Source organism: Rhinoderma darwinii, chromosome 4 (assembly GCF_050947455.1).
Source record: "Rhinoderma darwinii isolate aRhiDar2 chromosome 4, aRhiDar2.hap1, whole genome shotgun sequence".
Classification (NCBI taxonomy): Eukaryota; Metazoa; Chordata; class Amphibia; order Anura; family Rhinodermatidae; genus Rhinoderma; species Rhinoderma darwinii.
Genome location: NC_134690.1, coordinates 16,532,588 through 16,552,230, shown reverse-complemented (window position 1 = coordinate 16,552,230; position 19,643 = coordinate 16,532,588).

Genomic DNA, 19,643 nt, shown 5'->3' with positions numbered 1-19,643 from the left:
ATAGTGCACCACACAGTATAATGTCTTCATAGTGCCCCCTTACACAGTAAATTCCCCATAGTGCTTACCCCACACTGTAGAATGCCCCCATAGTGCCTCCCCTATACTGTATAATGCCCCATAGTGTCTTCCACACAGTAAAATGCCCCGATAGTGCCCTCTTACACAGTAAAATGCTCCCATAGTGCCTCCCCCACACAGTAAAATACCCCCATAGTACCTCCCCACACAGTATACTTTCCCCCTTATTGACCTTCACACAGTATAATGCCCCCATAGTGCACCCCACACAGTATATAATCAATCTGCTGGTCTCCTTCGGTCTGTATGGTGTTTGGCTTGGCAATTACTGTACGTCACTGAGTCGCACCTGTCTGCACCAAGTCGCTCACGGTAGGTGTCACAGTGTGAATGGTGGAGCAGGGATGTATTCCCATACCCCCGTCCGGTCAGGAATGGCTTCCTGCTCCGCCATTGTTTTCCACTGTATCCACGTCCTGAGAACATCGATACAGTTAAAAATAGTGAAGAAATAGGAAGTAAAAGGACAAGGACCAAAAAGGCGCTGCTAATTCCAAAAGTTGATTTAAATGAACAGTGTTCATAAATGTAATAGTTAATAATTAAATTGTACAGTGTGCTACGCGTTTCGACGCTGAACAGGTGTCTTCATCAGGCCAATATAATTGCAAAGATAAGAAGCAGCGACATTGGCAACATTCCCTGTTGCGTTTTATGGACCTGGCAGCAGCTTTATCTCGAATTATTTGTTTATCGTAATTTCCCAGTGTTGTTCCTGCCTGTACAACACTACAAGGTGAGCAAAATATCTGTTCTCTTCTATCTTATTCAAATCTCCAGGGTAATTTGCACTATGTGGCGCCGTGTTTTGTTTTTTCTCTTCTAGTTCAGTTAAAAATAGTGTCACTGCCAGGGGGCCCGACAGCCATACGGTCCAGTGCAAGTGCACTGTTTGCCTTATGGTTAAAGCAGCCTTGATGGAAGGCGCTATATTTCCAGTGCATGGTCCTGTAGAATTTCAAGATCTCTGCTTGCTGTTAGTGAGTTTAAATCAATAGAACCAGTACAGACTAAGGCCATATTTACATGGCACTGATTTACTATAGGCAAATCTGCCATAGAATTTAAAAAAAAATCTGCGGCAGAAACTTTCTTGAATTGTCTAATGGCCACCAGATCTGCACGGCGAGTTGCCTCATTGTAATTTGATGGAGCGAATGCAGCGCAGTATCCGCAGCATATTCAATATTCCGCTCTGATGTTTTCCTGAGTGTGTGAATGGGATAGAAAATACCCCGTTCATATACTCCGCCATTAAAATGATACACGGAATTCATGCCTAAATACTGACAGAATCCTGAACTTGTGAACATGGCCTTAATACTTCTCACAGCTGAGTTCTTGTTACAGTTGTATCCAGTATAGGCAATCCTTTGTGAGCTAAATCTATCAGCAGCGAAAATCTCTCTCCTATCCTGAAAGTTTGTTACAATGTATCAGTGCAGGTAAACCGTATCAGTCTGAAGTCCTAAGTGTTAAAGAGGACCTGTCATGTCCACAAAAAAGTAAAATTGACGGCAAAGTGATATAAGCAAAAATGGCGCTGGAATTAGGGGGATGGCGGGAATCAAGGTATGATGGCTTTTTTTTTACATTTTTGGGGACATAACAGGTCGTCTTTAAGATCAGAAAGGATGGTCTAGACTGAATACAATTGCTTGTTCAGTGTTTGCACAGAGCTTGCTTTGATGATACGTATTTTAGAAATTGTCATCTGTAATCTGTAGGTAAAACTAACTGCATTGTAGCAGCTCAGCTAAGATGTTAGAGGTCTATCGGTCCACAAACTTATTATCTGTTCCCAATAACAACCAGCAGAATAGTGAGTGCAGCTCTGGAGTATAATACAGGATGTAACTCAGGATCAGTACAGGATAAGTAATGTAATGTATGTAGACAGTGACTCCACCAGCAGAATAGTGAGTGCAGCTCTGGAGTATAATACAGGATATAACTCATGATCAGTACAGGATAAGTAATGTAATGTATGTACACAGTGACTCCCCCAGCAGAATAGTGAGTGCAGCTCTGGAGTGTAATACAGGATATAACTCAGGATCAGTACAGGATAAGTAATGTAATGTATGTACACAGTGACTCCACCAGCAGAATAGTGAGTGCAGCTCTGGAGTATAATACAGGATGTAACTCAGGATCAGTACAGGATAAGTAATGTATGTACACAGTGACTCCCCCAGCAGAATAGTGAGTGCAGCTCAGGAGTGTAATACAGGATATAACTCATGATCAGTACAGGATAAGTAATGTAATGTATGTATACAGTGACTCCCCAGGAGAATAGTGAGTGCAGCTCTGGAGTATAATACAGGATGTAACTCAGGATCAGTACAGGATAAGTAATGTAATGTATATACACAGTGACTCCACCAGCAGAATAGTGAGTGCAGCTCTGGAGTATAATACAGGATGTAACTCAGGATCAGTACAGGATAAGTAATGTAATGTATATACACAGTGACTCCACCAGCAGAATAGTGAGTGCAGCTCTGGAGTATAATACAGGATGTAACTCAGGATCAGTACAGGATAAGTAATGTAATGTATGTACACAGTGACTCCACCAGCAGAATAGTGAGTGCAGCTCTGGAGTATAATACAGGATGTAACTCAGGATCAGTACAGGATAAGTAATGTGATGTATCTACACAGTGACTCCACCAGCAGAATAGTGAGTGCAGCTCTGAAGTATAATACAGGATGTAGCTCAGGATCAGTACAGGATAAGTAATGTAATGTATGTACACAGTGACTTCACCAGCAGAATAGTGAGTGCAGCTCTGGAGTATAATACAGGATGTAACTCAGGATCAGTACAGGATAAGTAATGTAATGTATGTACACAGTGACTCCACCAGCAGAATAGTGAGTGCAGCTCTGGTGTATAATACAGGATGTAACTCAGAATCAGTACAAGTTATGTAATGTAATGTATGTACACAGTGACTCCACCAGCAGAATAGTGAGTGCAGCTCTGGAGTATTATACAGCATGTAACTCAGAATCAGTACAAGTTATGTAATGTCATGTATTTACAATGTGACTCAATGTCTAATTAACAATAATTCCATATATAAAAAATTGTATTCAGTGGCTATCATAACTTAGCCGTATGCCTGACTTCTCAATCTAAGGCACGGTATGTTTTTATTTTAGTGCAAGATCCTGCATACTGTCAATTTATACTTCTCTTATAAGATACTTTTGTTCCTGATACTTCGTGTAAGTATAATATTCCTCAAATCACAGCATTAATGACCTTTCATTGTAAGATAGAATATTTCTGACCTTACTATGTTACGTGTTGTATACTTGACCTTTGAATTTAAAAAAAACATTTAATGTCTCTTTTGCCAGACCCCCCCCCCCCCCACCCCCACATTGTTCCTACACACTGCAGCAATGGAAGAAAAAAATAAATCAATATCCACGGCAAAGCATTGGGGATGATTGTCCAACCTCAAGTGTTTAGTGTAGGTGAAATGGAAGTCCTGGTGGTGCACGATGTTTTATGTTTTGCATAGTTGTCACTCTTAGGCTATGTTCACACCTGCGTTGTGCTGTTCCGTTGTTCTGCTCCACCAGAGAACAAGGGAATAACGTAACCAACGGTTCCGTTGCACAAAGGATACCGCCGTTTGCCGATGGAACCCATTGTCTTTAATGGTTTCCGTTGGCTTTCCGTCAGGGTGTCCGTGATTTTACCAGACACAATAGCACAGCATGCTGCGCTATTTTCTCCGGTAAACTCCGGAAAACCCTGCTGGGTCTGCGATGGAGGCCCCTAACGTATCCTATGGCCCACATGTGAACATAGCCTTAATTGTTTTCAACCTTCAAGCAAAAGGAAACCTGAGTCAACACAAAATACCATGGACAGGTTAACCCATGGACAGTTGCGGAGCTGTTTCTGAAAAAAGCAGTCACTTATATTCCAGAAGCTAAAACATCTCTACAAGTAGCACACAATGGCAAATATAAAAGTAATTCCTGAAGAAAAGAGAAATTAAGGGATTAAAATATCGGAGTCATTTATAAGGCTCAGGGACCGATCTATAAAAATTTCTCCAAAAAGTCACTAAAGTACCAGACAAACATCTAAGGAACGGCCGGCCTCGCTTACATTCATGATTCCACCATTACAAAAAGACTGGTTAAAATTAGTATCCATGGGAGAGTTGAAAGGTGAGACGCAATGGTAACCAAGAGGAACTCAAGGCCAACCCAACTTATTGTATGGACCCAACAATATTGTATAAAAAAAAAATACATCGTATAATTTTTAGACAAGTGTAAGACTCACATTTGTCAAAAAAATTATACAATATATATTTTTTATACAATATTGTTGGGTCCATACATTAAATAGTACACATCGGTTAGTAATGGAAACTGGGAATAAATGCTTAGAATGAGAAAACGTTTTATAATATTTCTGCCTCTCTCTGCATTCTATTTCCCAAAAATATTCACAGTTTCTCAGCAGCAGTGACATCGTTAGGCCTGGACACCAGGGCACGTACTTTTTTTTTTTTTTTTTGCCCAGTGCCCCGAGCCGGCGTTCCTTGGGATACAATTTAAAAAAAAAGCAGGGGAGCAACTGCGACCATCAGGGATCAGACGTCAATCACTGTGCAGATGTGAGCTCCACATATCAAACATAGAGAAAAGCCCAACAACAAAAGATAAGTGCGGGCTTATAGAAGAGGGGAACATTTTGACTACATGGGATTATAATGTTTGGCATGGGGGCATTATGGCTGTCGTGGGGACAATCTGTGGCTGTTTTTGGAAGTATGTGGTGTAAATTGAGTGTCACTTTGGGTTCGTGGACCCACTGGGCCGTACTGCCTTGGCAGTATGGCAGCTGGTCAATAGGGCGCAGGCTACAGTCTATAGTTCGTATAGGGTACCTGTGGCAGCTCGAACAGTAGCAAGGCAGGCTCGGCTGGGACTAGGCAGCAGGTAGACATCAGGCGTGGTGTAGCAGGACAGGCGTGGTATACAGAACAGCACGACTTCACCTCAGCACAGCACTTGACCAGGATAGCACGGGATACAGGTAACAGGATACAGGAACAGGGAACATTGGGAACTGGGAAACATTAGGAGACCATTTACATAGACAAACTTAGGGTACGACAACAACACTCAGGCGTGGGAGGAAGGGGCTTCTTATAGTCCACGGTGCTATTGGCTAATTAAACATAAAAGTTTGGTACGCGCGCTGGCCCTTTAAGAGTGGGCAAGAGCGTGCGCTCGCACCCTACGGGACCCGGCCAAGGTGAGCGGAAGTGAGGAGGAGACTGGGGCCAGCGCTCGCAGATCCATGGCTGCGGGCGTCAGGAGGTGAGTGAGCCTGACGGCCCGCGGCCATGGGCATGACAGCGAGGAGCAAAAGATGTCTAGTAGACAAACTCTACAGAGGTGCGTCATAGCTGGAAGAAGCCTTCATGATGATCTGTGTTAGATGTAAAATATGAGGAAAGTGAAGGAATACAGAGAAGACGTCACCTGTGAGTCATTGGATTTAAGTGTTGTTTATTCTCTGACAACAGCTGATCAGTTTTGTATTTACCTGTTTTGTGTATGGCGGTAATAATTGTCATGTTATAACATTATTTATTTAGAGGTATGTACTTATGATGGTGCAAATTATTTGATGGTCGGGCTAAAGTGGGACATGTGCTCTACCCCGGCATTAGCTGCGCACAAGCACCCCCCACCAATGCTACAAAGTGCCCCAAGTGTTTTAATACTCTAGCAATGCACCTGCCCAGAAGTAGAAAAAAAACAACTGCCTTTTGTCGCCAAGTTATTACGTTCCATAAAGTTTCGATTTGAACTACAGCTTTAACATAAAACTTCTATGTTTAAAGATTATGTGTAAATAATTTCCGAAAATATATTACAGACGACGTCTCTTTACTTCATGTGTGGAACGGCACAAAAATGGTGCTGAAGGTATAACTCCGAGTTTTATTAGACTGGAAGATTATCCCTTTCACTCCATAAAGAAAAGAAACGATCTGAAAATAAAGAACAGGACAAAACCCTCAGTTAGAAACCAGAGATTACAAATAACAACAATAACAACAGATTAAAACCCTGGAAATATTTTATGGACCGATGAATAGTCCATAATCCCAGTTGTACATCAAGTAATTGGGGAGAAAAGACAAAACTGATCACATCCTCCTTTAATGACTATAATTGCCATAGGTTTTATAATATATTGTACACAGATTTCACCAGCCTGGAATGAATTAAAAATCAGGAGTGAGAAAAAATAGAGAAGTTTAGGACTTGTCGTTTCTGCAAAAACAATTTGTGACTTCATATTCATGTTTTCCTAAAAAAGATTACAACCAAAATTTCCAAGAAATTCAAAAATGTTTTCATATTTTTACATGGCTTGACAAATGTTTTTCTTCCTCCACCGCCTCACATGCTTCTGTTTTACTTATTACATGGACAAAAGTATGTGGACATATCTAATCTTTATAGACAAACATTGCTCTAACTATGGATCATACTGAACAGCTCAGTGACTTTACATGAGGAACTGTCAGAGGATGCCACCTGTGCCAAAAGACAGATCTGCCCCAGTCACCTGTAAGTGCTATTAATATCTGCAATATCTTCCCCAGTCACATGTAAGTGCAATCATTATCTGCTAGACCTGCTCTGTTTGCCTGCAACTGCTATTTTTATTTGCTGGATCTTCCCCGGTCACCTCTGAGTACTATCATCTGCTAGACCTGCCCCAGTCACGTGTGAGTACTATTATTATCTGCTAGATCTTCCCTGGTCACCTGTATGTGCCATTATCTTATAGGTCTGCCTGTAAGTGCTATTATTATCTGTGAGACCTGCCCCAGTCACCTGTGCTATTATTATCTGCTAGACCTGCCCCAGTCACCTGTAAGTGTTGTTATTATCAGCTAGATCTGCCCCAGTCACCTGTAAGGCCCCATGCACACAAACGTGCTTTTGTGGCCGAAATTCCCCTGAAAATCCACGGTAGAATTGCGGCCCCATTCATCCCTATGCGGCTATGCACACGACCGTGGTTTCCACGGTCCGTGCATGGCCCAGGAGCCCAGACCGCAGAAATAACGGGCATGTCTTATTACGACCGTGTTCTGCGGTCCAGGCTCATAGGAAATAATGGATGCGGCCAACTTGAAAATCACGGCCGTGCACATGGCTACGGTCGTGTGCATGAGGCCTAAGTGCTATTAATATCTGCTATATCTGTCCCGGTCACCTGAAAGTGCTATTAATATCTGCTATATCTTCCCCAGTCACATGTAAGTGAAATTATGTTTTACCAAAATCCAAATGATTAAGATGTGCATATAGGATTAATTGACATAATTCAAAACAGTGGTATTATTTAGTCACTATATATGTAATCATGGTGTGGCTGTATTATTCAGTAACATTATGATGGTATTATTCAGTCACTATATGGTGGTAATATGTGGTTATGGCGTGGAGGTATTATTCAGTAACAGTATGGGGGTATTATTCAGTAACAGTATGGGTGTATTATTCAGTAACAGTATGGGGGTATTATTCAGTAACAGTATGGGGGTATTATTCAGTCACTATGTGGTTATGGTGTGGTGGTATTATTCAGTAACAGTATGGGGGTATTATTTAGTCACTATGTGGTTGTAATATGTAATCATGGTGTGGATGTATTATTCAGTAAAAGTATAGGAGTATTATTCAGTCACTATGTGGTTATGGTGTGGCGGTATTATTCAGTAACAGTATGGGGATATTATTCAGTCACTATGTGGTCATGATGTGGCGGTATTATTCAGTAACAGTATGGGGGTATTATTCAGTAACAGTATGGGGGTATTATTCAGTCACTATGTGGTTATGGTGTGGTGGTGGTATTATTCAGTAACAGTATGAGGGTATTATTCAGTGACTATGTGGTCATGATGTGGCGGTATTATTCAGTAACAGTATGGGGGTATTATTCAGTCACTATGTGATAATGATGTGGCTGTATTATTCAGTAACAGTATGGGGGTATTATTCAGTCACTATGTGGTTATGGTGTGGCGGTATTATTCAGTAACAGTATGGGGTTATTATTCAGTCACTATGTGGTTATGGTGTGGTGGTATTATTCAGTAACAGTATGGGTGTATTATTCAGTCACTATGTGGTTATGGTGTAGAAGTATTATTCAGTAACTGTATGGGGGTATTATTCAGTCACTATGTGGTTATGGTGTGGCGGTATTATTCAGTAACAGTATGGGGGTATTATTCAGTCACTATGTGGTTATGGTGTGGTGGTATTATTCAGTAACAGTATGAGGGTATTATTCAGTGACTATGTGGTCATGATGTGGCGGTATTATTCAGTAACAGTATGGGGGTATTATTCAGTCACTATGTGGTTATGGTGTGGCGGTATTATTCAGTAACAGTATGGGGATATTATTCAGTCACTATGTGGTTATGGTGTGGTGGTATTATTCAGTAACCGTATGGGGGTATTAATCAGTCACTATGTGGTTATGGTGTGGTGGTATTATTCAGTAACAGTATGGGGGTATTATTCAGTCACTATGTGGTTATGGTGTGGTGGTATTATTCAGTAACAGTATGAGGGTATTATTCAGTGACTATGTGGTCATGATGTGGCGGTATTATTCAGTAACAGTATGGGGGTATTATTCAGTCACTATGTGATAATGATGTGGCTGTATTATTCAGTAACAGTATGGGGGTATTATTCAGTCACTATGTGATAATGATGTGGCTGTATTATTCAGTAACAGTATGGGGTATTATTCAGTCATGTGTTGGTAATATGTGGTCATGGTGTGGAGGAATTATTCAGTAAAATTATGGGGGTATTATACAGTCAGTATGTGGTTATGTTGTGGAGGTATTCTTCACTATCGGTATGGGGGTATTATTCAGTCACTATGTGGTGGTAATATGTAGTCATGGTGTGGAGGCTTCACTCCTTAACAGTATGGTAGTATTACTCAGTAATAGTATGGTGTTATTATACAGTCATTATGTGGTAGTGATATGTGGTCATGATGTGGAGGTATCACTCAGTAATAGTATGGTACTATTATTCAGTCACTATGTGGTGGTAATATGTGGTCATGGTGTGGAGGTATTATTCAGTAACAGTATGGGGCATTATTCAGTCACTATGTGGTTATGGTGTGGAGGTATTATTTAGTAACAATATGGGGATATTATTTAGTCACTATGTGGTTATAGTATGGCGGTATTATTCAGTAACAGTACCGTGGTATTATTCAGTCATTATGTGGTCATGGTGTGGAGGTATCACTCAGTAACAGTATGGTAGTATTCAGTCACTATGTGGTGGTAATATGTGGTCATGGTGTGGCGGTATTATTCAGTAACAGTATGGGGGTATTATTCAGTCACTATGTGGTTATGGTGTGGAGATAGTATTCAGTAACAGTATGGGGGTATTATTCAGTCACTATGTGGTTATGGTGTGGAAGTATTATTCAGTAACAGTGTGGGGGTATTATTCAGTAACACTATGGGGGTATTATTTAGTAACTATGTGGTTCTGGTATGGCTGTATTATTCAGTAATAGTTTGGGAGTATTATTCAGTCACTATGTGGTTATGGTGTGGCAGTATTATTCAGTAACAGTATATTGGTATTATTCGGTCACTATGTGGTTAAGGTGTGGAGGTATTATTCAGTAACAGTATGGTGGTATTATTCAGTCATTATGTGGTGGTAATATGTGGTCATGGTGTGGCGGAATTATTCAGTAACATTATGGTGCTATTATTCAGTCACGATGTGATTATGGTGTGGCGGTATTATACAGTAACAGTATGGTGGTATTATTCAGTCACTATGTGATTATGGTGTGGCGGTATTATTTAGTAACAGTATGGGGATATTATTCAGTCACTATGTGATTATGGTGTGGTGGTATTATTCAGTAACAGTATGAGGGTATTATTCAGTCACTATGTGGTTATGGTGTGGAGGTATTATTCAGTAACAGTATGGGGGTATTATTCAGTCACTATGTGGTTATGGTGTGGCGGTATTATTCAGTAACAGTATGGGGATATTATTCAGTCACTATGTGGTTATGGTGTGGTGGTATTATTCAGTAACCGTATGGGGGTATTAATCAGTCACTATGTGGTTATGGTGTGGTGGTATTATTCAGTAACAGTATGGGGGTATTATTCAGTCACTATGTGGTTATGGTGTGGTGGTATTATTCAGTAACAGTATGAGGGTATTATTCAGTGACTATGTGGTCATGATGTGGCGGTATTATTCAGTAACAGTATGGGGGTATTATTCAGTCACTATGTGGTTATGGTGTGGTGGTATTATTCAGTAACAGTATGAGGGTATTATTCAGTGACTATGTGGTCATGATGTGGCGGTATTATTCAGTAACAGTATGGGGGTATTATTCAGTCACTATGTGATAATGATGTGGCTGTATTATTCAGTAACAGTATGGGGGTATTATTCAGTCACTATGTGGTTATGGTGTGGCGGTATTATTCAGTAACAGTATGGGGTTATTATTCAGTCACTATGTGGTTATGGTGTGGTGGTATTATTCAGTAACAGTATGGGTGTATTATTCAGTCACTATGTGGTTATGGTGTAGAAGTATTATTCAGTAACTGTATGGGGGTATTATTCAGTCACTATGTGGTTATGGTGTGGCGGTATAATTCAGTAACAGTATGGGGTTATTATTCAGTCACTATGTGATTATGGTGTGGTGGTATTATTCAGTAACAGTATGGGTGTATTATTCAGTCACTAAGTAGTTATGGTGTGGCGGTATTCTTCAGTAACAGTATGGGGGTATTATTCAGTCACTATGTGGTTATGGTGTGGAGGTATTATTCAGTAACAGTATGGGGGTATTATTCAGTCACTATGTGATAATGATGTGGCTGTATTATTCAGTAACAGTATGGGGTATTATTCAGTCATGTGTTGGTAATATGTGGTCATGGTGTGGAGGAATTATTCAGTAAAATTATGGGGGTATTATACAGTCAGTATGTGGTTATGTTGTGGAGGTATTCTTCACTATCGGTATGGGGGTATTATTCAGTCACTATGTGGTGGTAATATGTAGTCATGGTGTGGAGGCTTCACTCCTTAACAGTATGGTAGTATTACTCAGTAATAGTATGGTGTTATTATACAGTCATTATGTGGTAGTGATATGTGGTCATGATGTGGAGGTATCACTCAGTAATAGTATGGTACTATTATTCAGTCACTATGTGGTGGTAATATGTGGTCATGGTGTGGAGGTATTATTCAGTAACAGTATGGGGCATTATTCAGTCACTATGTGGTTATGGTGTGGAGGTATTATTTAGTAACAATATGGGGATATTATTTAGTCACTATGTGGTTATAGTATGGCGGTATTATTCAGTAACAGTACCGTGGTATTATTCAGTCATTATGTGGTCATGGTGTGGAGGTATCACTCAGTAACAGTATGGTAGTATTCAGTCACTATGTGGTGGTAATATGTGGTCATGGTGTGGCGGTATTATTCAGTAACAGTATGGGGGTATTATTCAGTCACTATGTGGTTATGGTGTGGAGATAGTATTCAGTAACAGTATGGGGGTATTATTCAGTCACTATGTGGTTATGGTGTGGAAGTATTATTCAGTAACAGTGTGGGGGTATTATTCAGTAACACTATGGGGGTATTATTTAGTAACTATGTGGTTCTGGTATGGCTGTATTATTCAGTAATAGTTTGGGAGTATTATTCAGTCACTATGTGGTTATGGTGTGGCAGTATTATTCAGTAACAGTATATTGGTATTATTCGGTCACTATGTGGTTAAGGTGTGGAGGTATTATTCAGTAACAGTATGGTGGTATTATTCAGTCATTATGTGGTGGTAATATGTGGTCATGGTGTGGAGGTATTATTCAGTAACAGTATGGGGCATTATTCAGTCACTTTGTGGTTATGGTGTGGAGGTATTATTTAGTAACAATGTGGGGATATTATTTAGTCACTATGTGGTTATAGTATGGCGGTATTATTCAGTAACAGTACCGTGGTATTATTCAGTCATTATGTGGTCATGGTGTGGAGGTATCACTCAGTAACAGTATGGTAGTATTCAGTCACTATGTGGTGGTAATATGTGGTCATGGTGTGGCGGTATTATTCAGTAACAGTATGGGGATATTATTCAGTCACTATGTGGTTATGGTGTGGAGATAGTATTCAGTAACAGTATGGGGGTATTATTCAGTCACTATGTGGTTATGGTGTGGAAGTATTATTCAGTAACAGTGTGGGGGTATTATTCAGTAACACTATGGGGGTATTATTCAGTAACTATGTGGTTCTGGTATGGCTGTATTATTCAGTAATAGTTTGGGAGTATTATTCAGTCACTATGTGGTTATGGTGTGGCAGTATTATTCAGTAACAGTATATTGGTATTATTCGGTCACTATGTGGTTAAGGTGTGGAGGTATTATTCAGTAACAGTATGGTGGTATTATTCAGTCATTATGTGGTGGTAATATGTGGTCATGGTGTGGCGGAATTATTCAGTAACATTATGGTGCTATTATTCAGTCACGATGTGATTATGGTGTGGCGGTATTATACAGTAACAGTATGGTGGTATTATTCAGTCACTATGTGATTATGGTGTGGCGGTATTATTTAGTAACGGTATGAGGTATTATTCAGTCACTATGTGGTTATGGTGTGGAGGTATTACTCAGAAACTGTATGGGTGTATTATTCAGTCACTATGTGGTGGTTAAGGTGTGGTGGTATTATTCAGTAACAGTATGTGAGTGTTATTCAGTCACTATGTGGTTATGGTGTGGCAGTATTATTCAGTAACAGTATGGGGGTATTATTCAGTCACTATGTGGTTCTGCTGTGATGTATTATCCAGTAACTGTATGGAGGTATTATTCAATCACTATGTGGTAATGGTGTGGCTGTATTATTCATTAACAGTATGGTAGTATTATTTAGTCACTATGTGTTGGTTATATGTGGCTATGGTGTGGGGGTATTATTCAGTAACACTATGGGGGTATTATTCAGTAACAGTATGGGGGTATTATTCAGTCACTATGTGGTTATGGTGTGGCGGTATTATTTAGTAACAGTATGGGGGTATTATTCAGTCACTATGTGGTTATGGTGTGGAGGTATTATCCAGTAACAGTATGGCGGTATTATTCAGTCACTATGTGGTTATGGTGTGGAGGTATTATTCAGTAACAGTATGGTGGTATTATTCAGTCACTATGTGGTAATGGTGTGGCTGTATTATTCATTAACAGTATGGTAGTATTATTTAGTCACTATGTGTTGGTTATATGTGGTTATGGTGTGGGGGTATTATTCAGTAACACTATGGGGGTATTATTCAGTAACAGTATGGGGGTATTATTCTGTCACTATGTTGTCATTGTGTGGCGCTATTATTCAGCTACAGTATGGGGGTACTATTCAGTAACAGTATGGAGGTATTATTCAGTTACTATGTGGTAATGGTGTGGAAGTATTATTCAGTAGCAGTATGTGGGTATTATTCAGTCACTATGTGGTTCTTGTGTGGCTGTATTATTCATTAACGGTACGGTTGTATTATTCAGTCACTATGTGGTTATGGTGTGGCGGTATTATTCAGTAACATTATGGGGTATTATTCAGTCACAATGTGGTTATGTTGTGGCAGTATTATTCAGTAACAGTATGGTGGTATTATTCAGTCACTATGTGGTTATGGTGTGGAGGTATAATTCAGTAACAGTATGGGGTATTATTCAGTCACTATGTGGTTATGGTGTGGAGGTGTTATTCAGTAACGGTATAGTGGTATTATTCAGACACTATGTGGTTATGGTGCGGCGGTATTATTCAGTAACAGTATGGGGGTATTATTCAGTCACTATGTGGTTATGGTGTGGTGGTATTATTCAGTAACAGCATGGTGGTATTATTCAGTCACTATGTGGTTATGGTGTGGAGGTATTATTCAGTAACAGCATGGTGGTATTATTCAGTCACTATGTGGTTATGGTGTGGTGGTATTATTCAGTAACAGTATGGAGGTATTATTCAGTCACTATGTGGTTATGGTGTGGTGGTATTATTCAGTAACAGTGTAGCAGTATTATTCAGTCACTATGTGGTTATGATGTGGCGGTATTATTCAGTAACAGTATGATGGTATTATTCAGTCACTATGTGGTTATGGTGTGGTGGTATTATTCAGTAACAGCATGGTGGTATTATTCAGTCACTATGTGGTTATGGTGTGGTGGTATTATTCAGTAACAGTATGGAGGTATTATTCAGTCACTATGTGGTTATGGTGTGGTGGTATTATTCAGTAACAGTGTAGCAGTATTATTCAGTCACTATGTGGTTATGATGTGGCGGTATTATTCAGTAACAGTATGATGGTATTATTCAGTCACTATGTGGTTATGGTGTGGCGGCATTATTCAGTAACAGTATGGAGGTATTATTCAGTCACTATGTGGTTATGGTGTGGTGGTATTATTCAGTAACAGCATGGGGGTATTATTCAGTCACTATGTGGTTATGGTGTGGCGGTATTATTCAGTAACAGTATGGGGTATTATTCAGTTACTATGTGGTTATGGTTGGGTATTATTCAGTAACAGTATGGGGATATTATTCAGTCACGATGTGATTATGGTGTGGCGGTATTATACAGTAACAGTATGGTGGTATTATTCAGTCACTATGTGATTATGGTGTGGCGGTATTATTTAGTAACGGTATGAGGTATTATTCAGTCACTATGTGGTTATGGTGTGGAGGTATTACTCAGAAACTGTATGGGTGTATTATTCAGTCACTATGTGGTGGTTAAGGTGTGGTGGTATTATTCAGTAACAGTATGTGAGTGTTATTCAGTCACTATGTGGTTATGGTGTGGCAGTATTATTCAGTAACAGTATGGGGGTATTATTCAGTCACTATGTGGTTCTGCTGTGATGTATTATCCAGTAACTGTATGGAGGTATTATTCAATCACTATGTGGTAATGGTGTGGCTGTATTATTCATTAACAGTATGGTAGTATTATTTAGTCACTATGTGTTGGTTATATGTGGCTATGGTGTGGGGGTATTATTCAGTAACACTATGGGGGTATTATTCAGTAACAGTATGGGGGTATTATTCAGTCACTATGTGGTTATGGTGTGGCGGTATTATTTAGTAACAGTATGGGGGTATTATTCAGTCACTATGTGGTTATGGTGTGGAGGTATTATCCAGTAACAGTATGGCGGTATTATTCAGTCACTATGTGGTTATGGTGTGGAGGTATTATTCAGTAACAGTATGGTGGTATTATTCAGTCACTATGTGGTAATGGTGTGGCTGTATTATTCATTAACAGTATGGTAGTATTATTTAGTCACTATGTGTTGGTTATATGTGGTTATGGTGTGGGGGTATTATTCAGTAACACTATGGGGGTATTATTCAGTAACAGTATGGGGGTATTATTCTGTCACTATGTTGTCATTGTGTGGCGCTATTATTCAGCTACAGTATGGGGGTACTATTCAGTAACAGTATGGAGGTATTATTCAGTTACTATGTGGTAATGGTGTGGAAGTATTATTCAGTAGCAGTATGTGGGTATTATTCAGTCACTATGTGGTTCTTGTGTGGCTGTATTATTCATTAACGGTACGGTTGTATTATTCAGTCACTATGTGGTTATGGTGTGGCGGTATTATTCAGTAACATTATGGGGTATTATTCAGTCACAATGTGGTTATGTTGTGGCAGTATTATTCAGTAACAGTATGGTGGTATTATTCAGTCACTATGTGGTTATGGTGTGGAGGTATAATTCAGTAACAGTATGGGGTATTATTCAGTCACTATGTGGTTATGGTGTGGAGGTGTTATTCAGTAACGGTATAGTGGTATTATTCAGACACTATGTGGTTATGGTGCGGCGGTATTATTCAGTAACAGTATGGGGGTATTATTCAGTCACTATGTGGTTATGGTGTGGTGGTATTATTCAGTAACAGCATGGTGGTATTATTCAGTCACTATGTGGTTATGGTGTGGAGGTATTATTCAGTAACAGCATGGTGGTATTATTCAGTCACTATGTGGTTATGGTGTGGTGGTATTATTCAGTAACAGTATGGAGGTATTATTCAGTCACTATGTGGTTATGGTGTGGTGGTATTATTCAGTAACAGTGTAGCAGTATTATTCAGTCACTATGTGGTTATGATGTGGCGGTATTATTCAGTAACAGTATGATGGTATTATTCAGTCACTATGTGGTTATGGTGTGGCGGCATTATTCAGTAACAGTATGGAGGTATTATTCAGTCACTATGTGGTTATGGTGTGGTGGTATTATTCAGTAACAGCATGGGGGTATTATTCAGTCACTATGTGGTTATGGTGTGGCGGTATTATTCAGTAACAGTATGGGGTATTATTCAGTTACTATGTGGTTATGGTTGGGTATTATTCAGTAACAGTATGGGGATATTATTCAGTCACTATGTGGTTATGGTGTGGTGGTATTATTCAGTAACCGTATGGGGGTATTAATCAGTCACTATGTGGTTATGGTGTGGTGGTATTATTCAGTAACAGTATGGGGGTATTATTCAGTCACTATGTGGTTATGGTGTGGTGGTATTATTCAGTAACAGTATGAGGGTATTATTCAGTCACTATGTGGTTATGGTGTGGAGATAGTATTCAGTAACAGTATTGGGGTATTATTCAGTCACTATGTGGTTATGGTGTGGTGGTATTATTCAGTAACAGTATGGTGGTATTATTTAGTCACTATGTGGTTATGGTGTGGCAGTATTATTCAGTAACAGTATGGGGGTATTATTCAGTCACTATGTGGTTCTTGTGTGGCGGTATTATTCAGTAATAGTATGGGGGTATTATTCAGTCACTATGTGTTCATGGTCTGGCGGTATTATTCATTAACCGTATGGTGGTATTATTCAGTCGCTAAGTGGTGGTAATATGTGATCATGGTGTGGTGGTATTGTATGTCCCCTGTATAGTGGTATCATTGGTAAATGGTATACTGGGATTTTAGTAACAGTATAATAATTTTTGTTCCTTGTATAGTGGTATTATGTAGTAACATTATGACTGTATAATTTATAAATATATTATCATACATAGAATGTTGTCTTTAATCTACATAGTCTTTGAAACTTGCAATGCCACTGTTGCCTGCACATCCTGGCAACAAGGGGGGGGGCAGGTGCAGAATTTGCCCTGGGGCCAACAGGACTCCAGTAACGCTCTTCCATAGAAGCTTTTATTGGGACCCGGAAGCTGAAGGTGGCTATCTCCATTGTTTAAAGGGAACCTGTCAGCGCATTTATGCAGACACTAAGAGAATGGAGGCAAGAACCAAAGAGATAAAATATAAAACGGGAATGGTATCAAGAGATGATAGGAGGTACCACAAAAGAAAATTCACTGTTATATGCATGCTGAATCCCAAAATCACAGCCTAGTTCAGTGCTTCCCATGCATTCTGTTTAGGGTTACCTCAGAAGAAAGTACCAGCGAGACATCTCACATTCATATTAGGGTTGGGTCTTCCCCATGAGAAGAATATTTTTGTCAGGGATTCCTCATCTGTAAAAAGTTTGATCATTTTTGGCCTAGTTCCTTCAATCCATAGTTGATGGAGTTGGGTATAACCAAGTGGGACCCATCCAAGTCTGGGGAGGTCAAACCTTGGGGTCCGAGTTTTAAGATACCAAACGTATAGAACCCCTTTAAGTTCTGCAACAATTGACTTGTTAAGGTGCAACATGCCTCATACGCTACATCGATGACATCACAAATAACCTATTATTATTATTATGATCTCATTTATAGGTTTTTGCACAGAGAGAATGATGACTTCTATATTTTATACTTTATTATCGGCAGCGTAGTCAAACATTGAAGAAAATCTCCAGGAATATTGCAGCATAGAACAGGTTAGAGGGATCAGCAGAAACGTGCTACAACCATCTAACAGTGCGCGGTGACTGGGAGCTCAGGGACACGGAGCAAAATCATAAATTCCCTTTGAAGTTCACCTAAAATACTGCGCGTCCTCTCTCCCCCTCCCTTCCCCTCGATCTCTCTATGGTCTCGGAAACAGCAGTGACACAGCAATGCAAATGACGGACCCGGCTGGAAAGCATAAACAGTGGCTTCAGACGATTGCAATAATATAGGCTGGGTGGAGAAGGCTATAATGCGGAGGGAACTGTGTATCCACCATTAATTCTCTACGCATTTCTTTATTTTGGCATTCGTCGCTTCTCGACCGTTTTCCTGCAAAAAAAAATTCAAATTGAAAATGGCATATAGAATTTGGCAGCTTTTTATTTTTTTTCTTCTGTGCCTTTGATGTATCCAGGATTTAATTTCAGATAATAAGGGGTTATCCGCAGCTCAGGAGCTTGCACGGAATAAAAGACGCACGTGATTTGCATTGTTAAATTGTATTTCCTCTCCACCTCCCTCCCATATCAACAAAGAAGGTGATTGATTTTATAATATCCCCCCTCCCGTTTATAGCATCATCTCTCGCGCCTTTCACCAGCAGCCTGGCAGGGTGTGGTTGATGCTGACATTCTGCAAAAGATTACATTTAAAAAGCCTCTCGCCCTCCCTCTTCCCTCTTCTTGCATATGAACATTAGACCCGTATTGACATTGACGTGTTCCCCCTGTGACGCCCCCAACACTATCACAAAGACACTACCCGGTGTAAGAGGAATCTGTTCTTGGAGTCTTGTGCACTGATAAAAACATGAGAGGAGACATTTTAATGTTAGTTCCTAAAAGTTCTGCGCAACCCAAACCCCAATGTCTTCGTACGTCATGACACGTGACACCGGACACGTGATGATAAAGTTTGCGTGTATAAAAAAGGTTTTCTCGAAATTCAATCTCCAGTGGTGGGAAGATGCATCTACATAGTCTGGCCTGGTTTTGGAACTGGTATTTGTAGAGAAGACATGCACATAGATGGCGCCTGAAGGTTACCCATTAAGATGTTCTTCACGTAGAATGGAGAAGGTGAATATTCAATGGTCATATCAGCAAAAATATGCTGCTCCCCCATCAAAAGCTGGTATTGACCCCTGGCAGATATGGGCGGTTGCAATCAATATCCATCATAGTTGGCTGTCACTAAGGATGACCAAATCTTTGTAGATAGCACTGCCTGCCGATGAGGAAAGGTGGGGTTGGGCCAATCTGCTTGTCTAAGGCCAGCAGTTGTGTTGATACATTAAAGGGGGGTTTTCACGAAAATATTTGTCAGATTCATATCATTCAATAGGATGTGACACAAAAGTTAGGTTATTCAGAGTCTCCATTACAGTTTACCAGAGGTAAGGAAACAACATGCCCATTCGACTGCTTTAATAAATACTGTAAGTTAT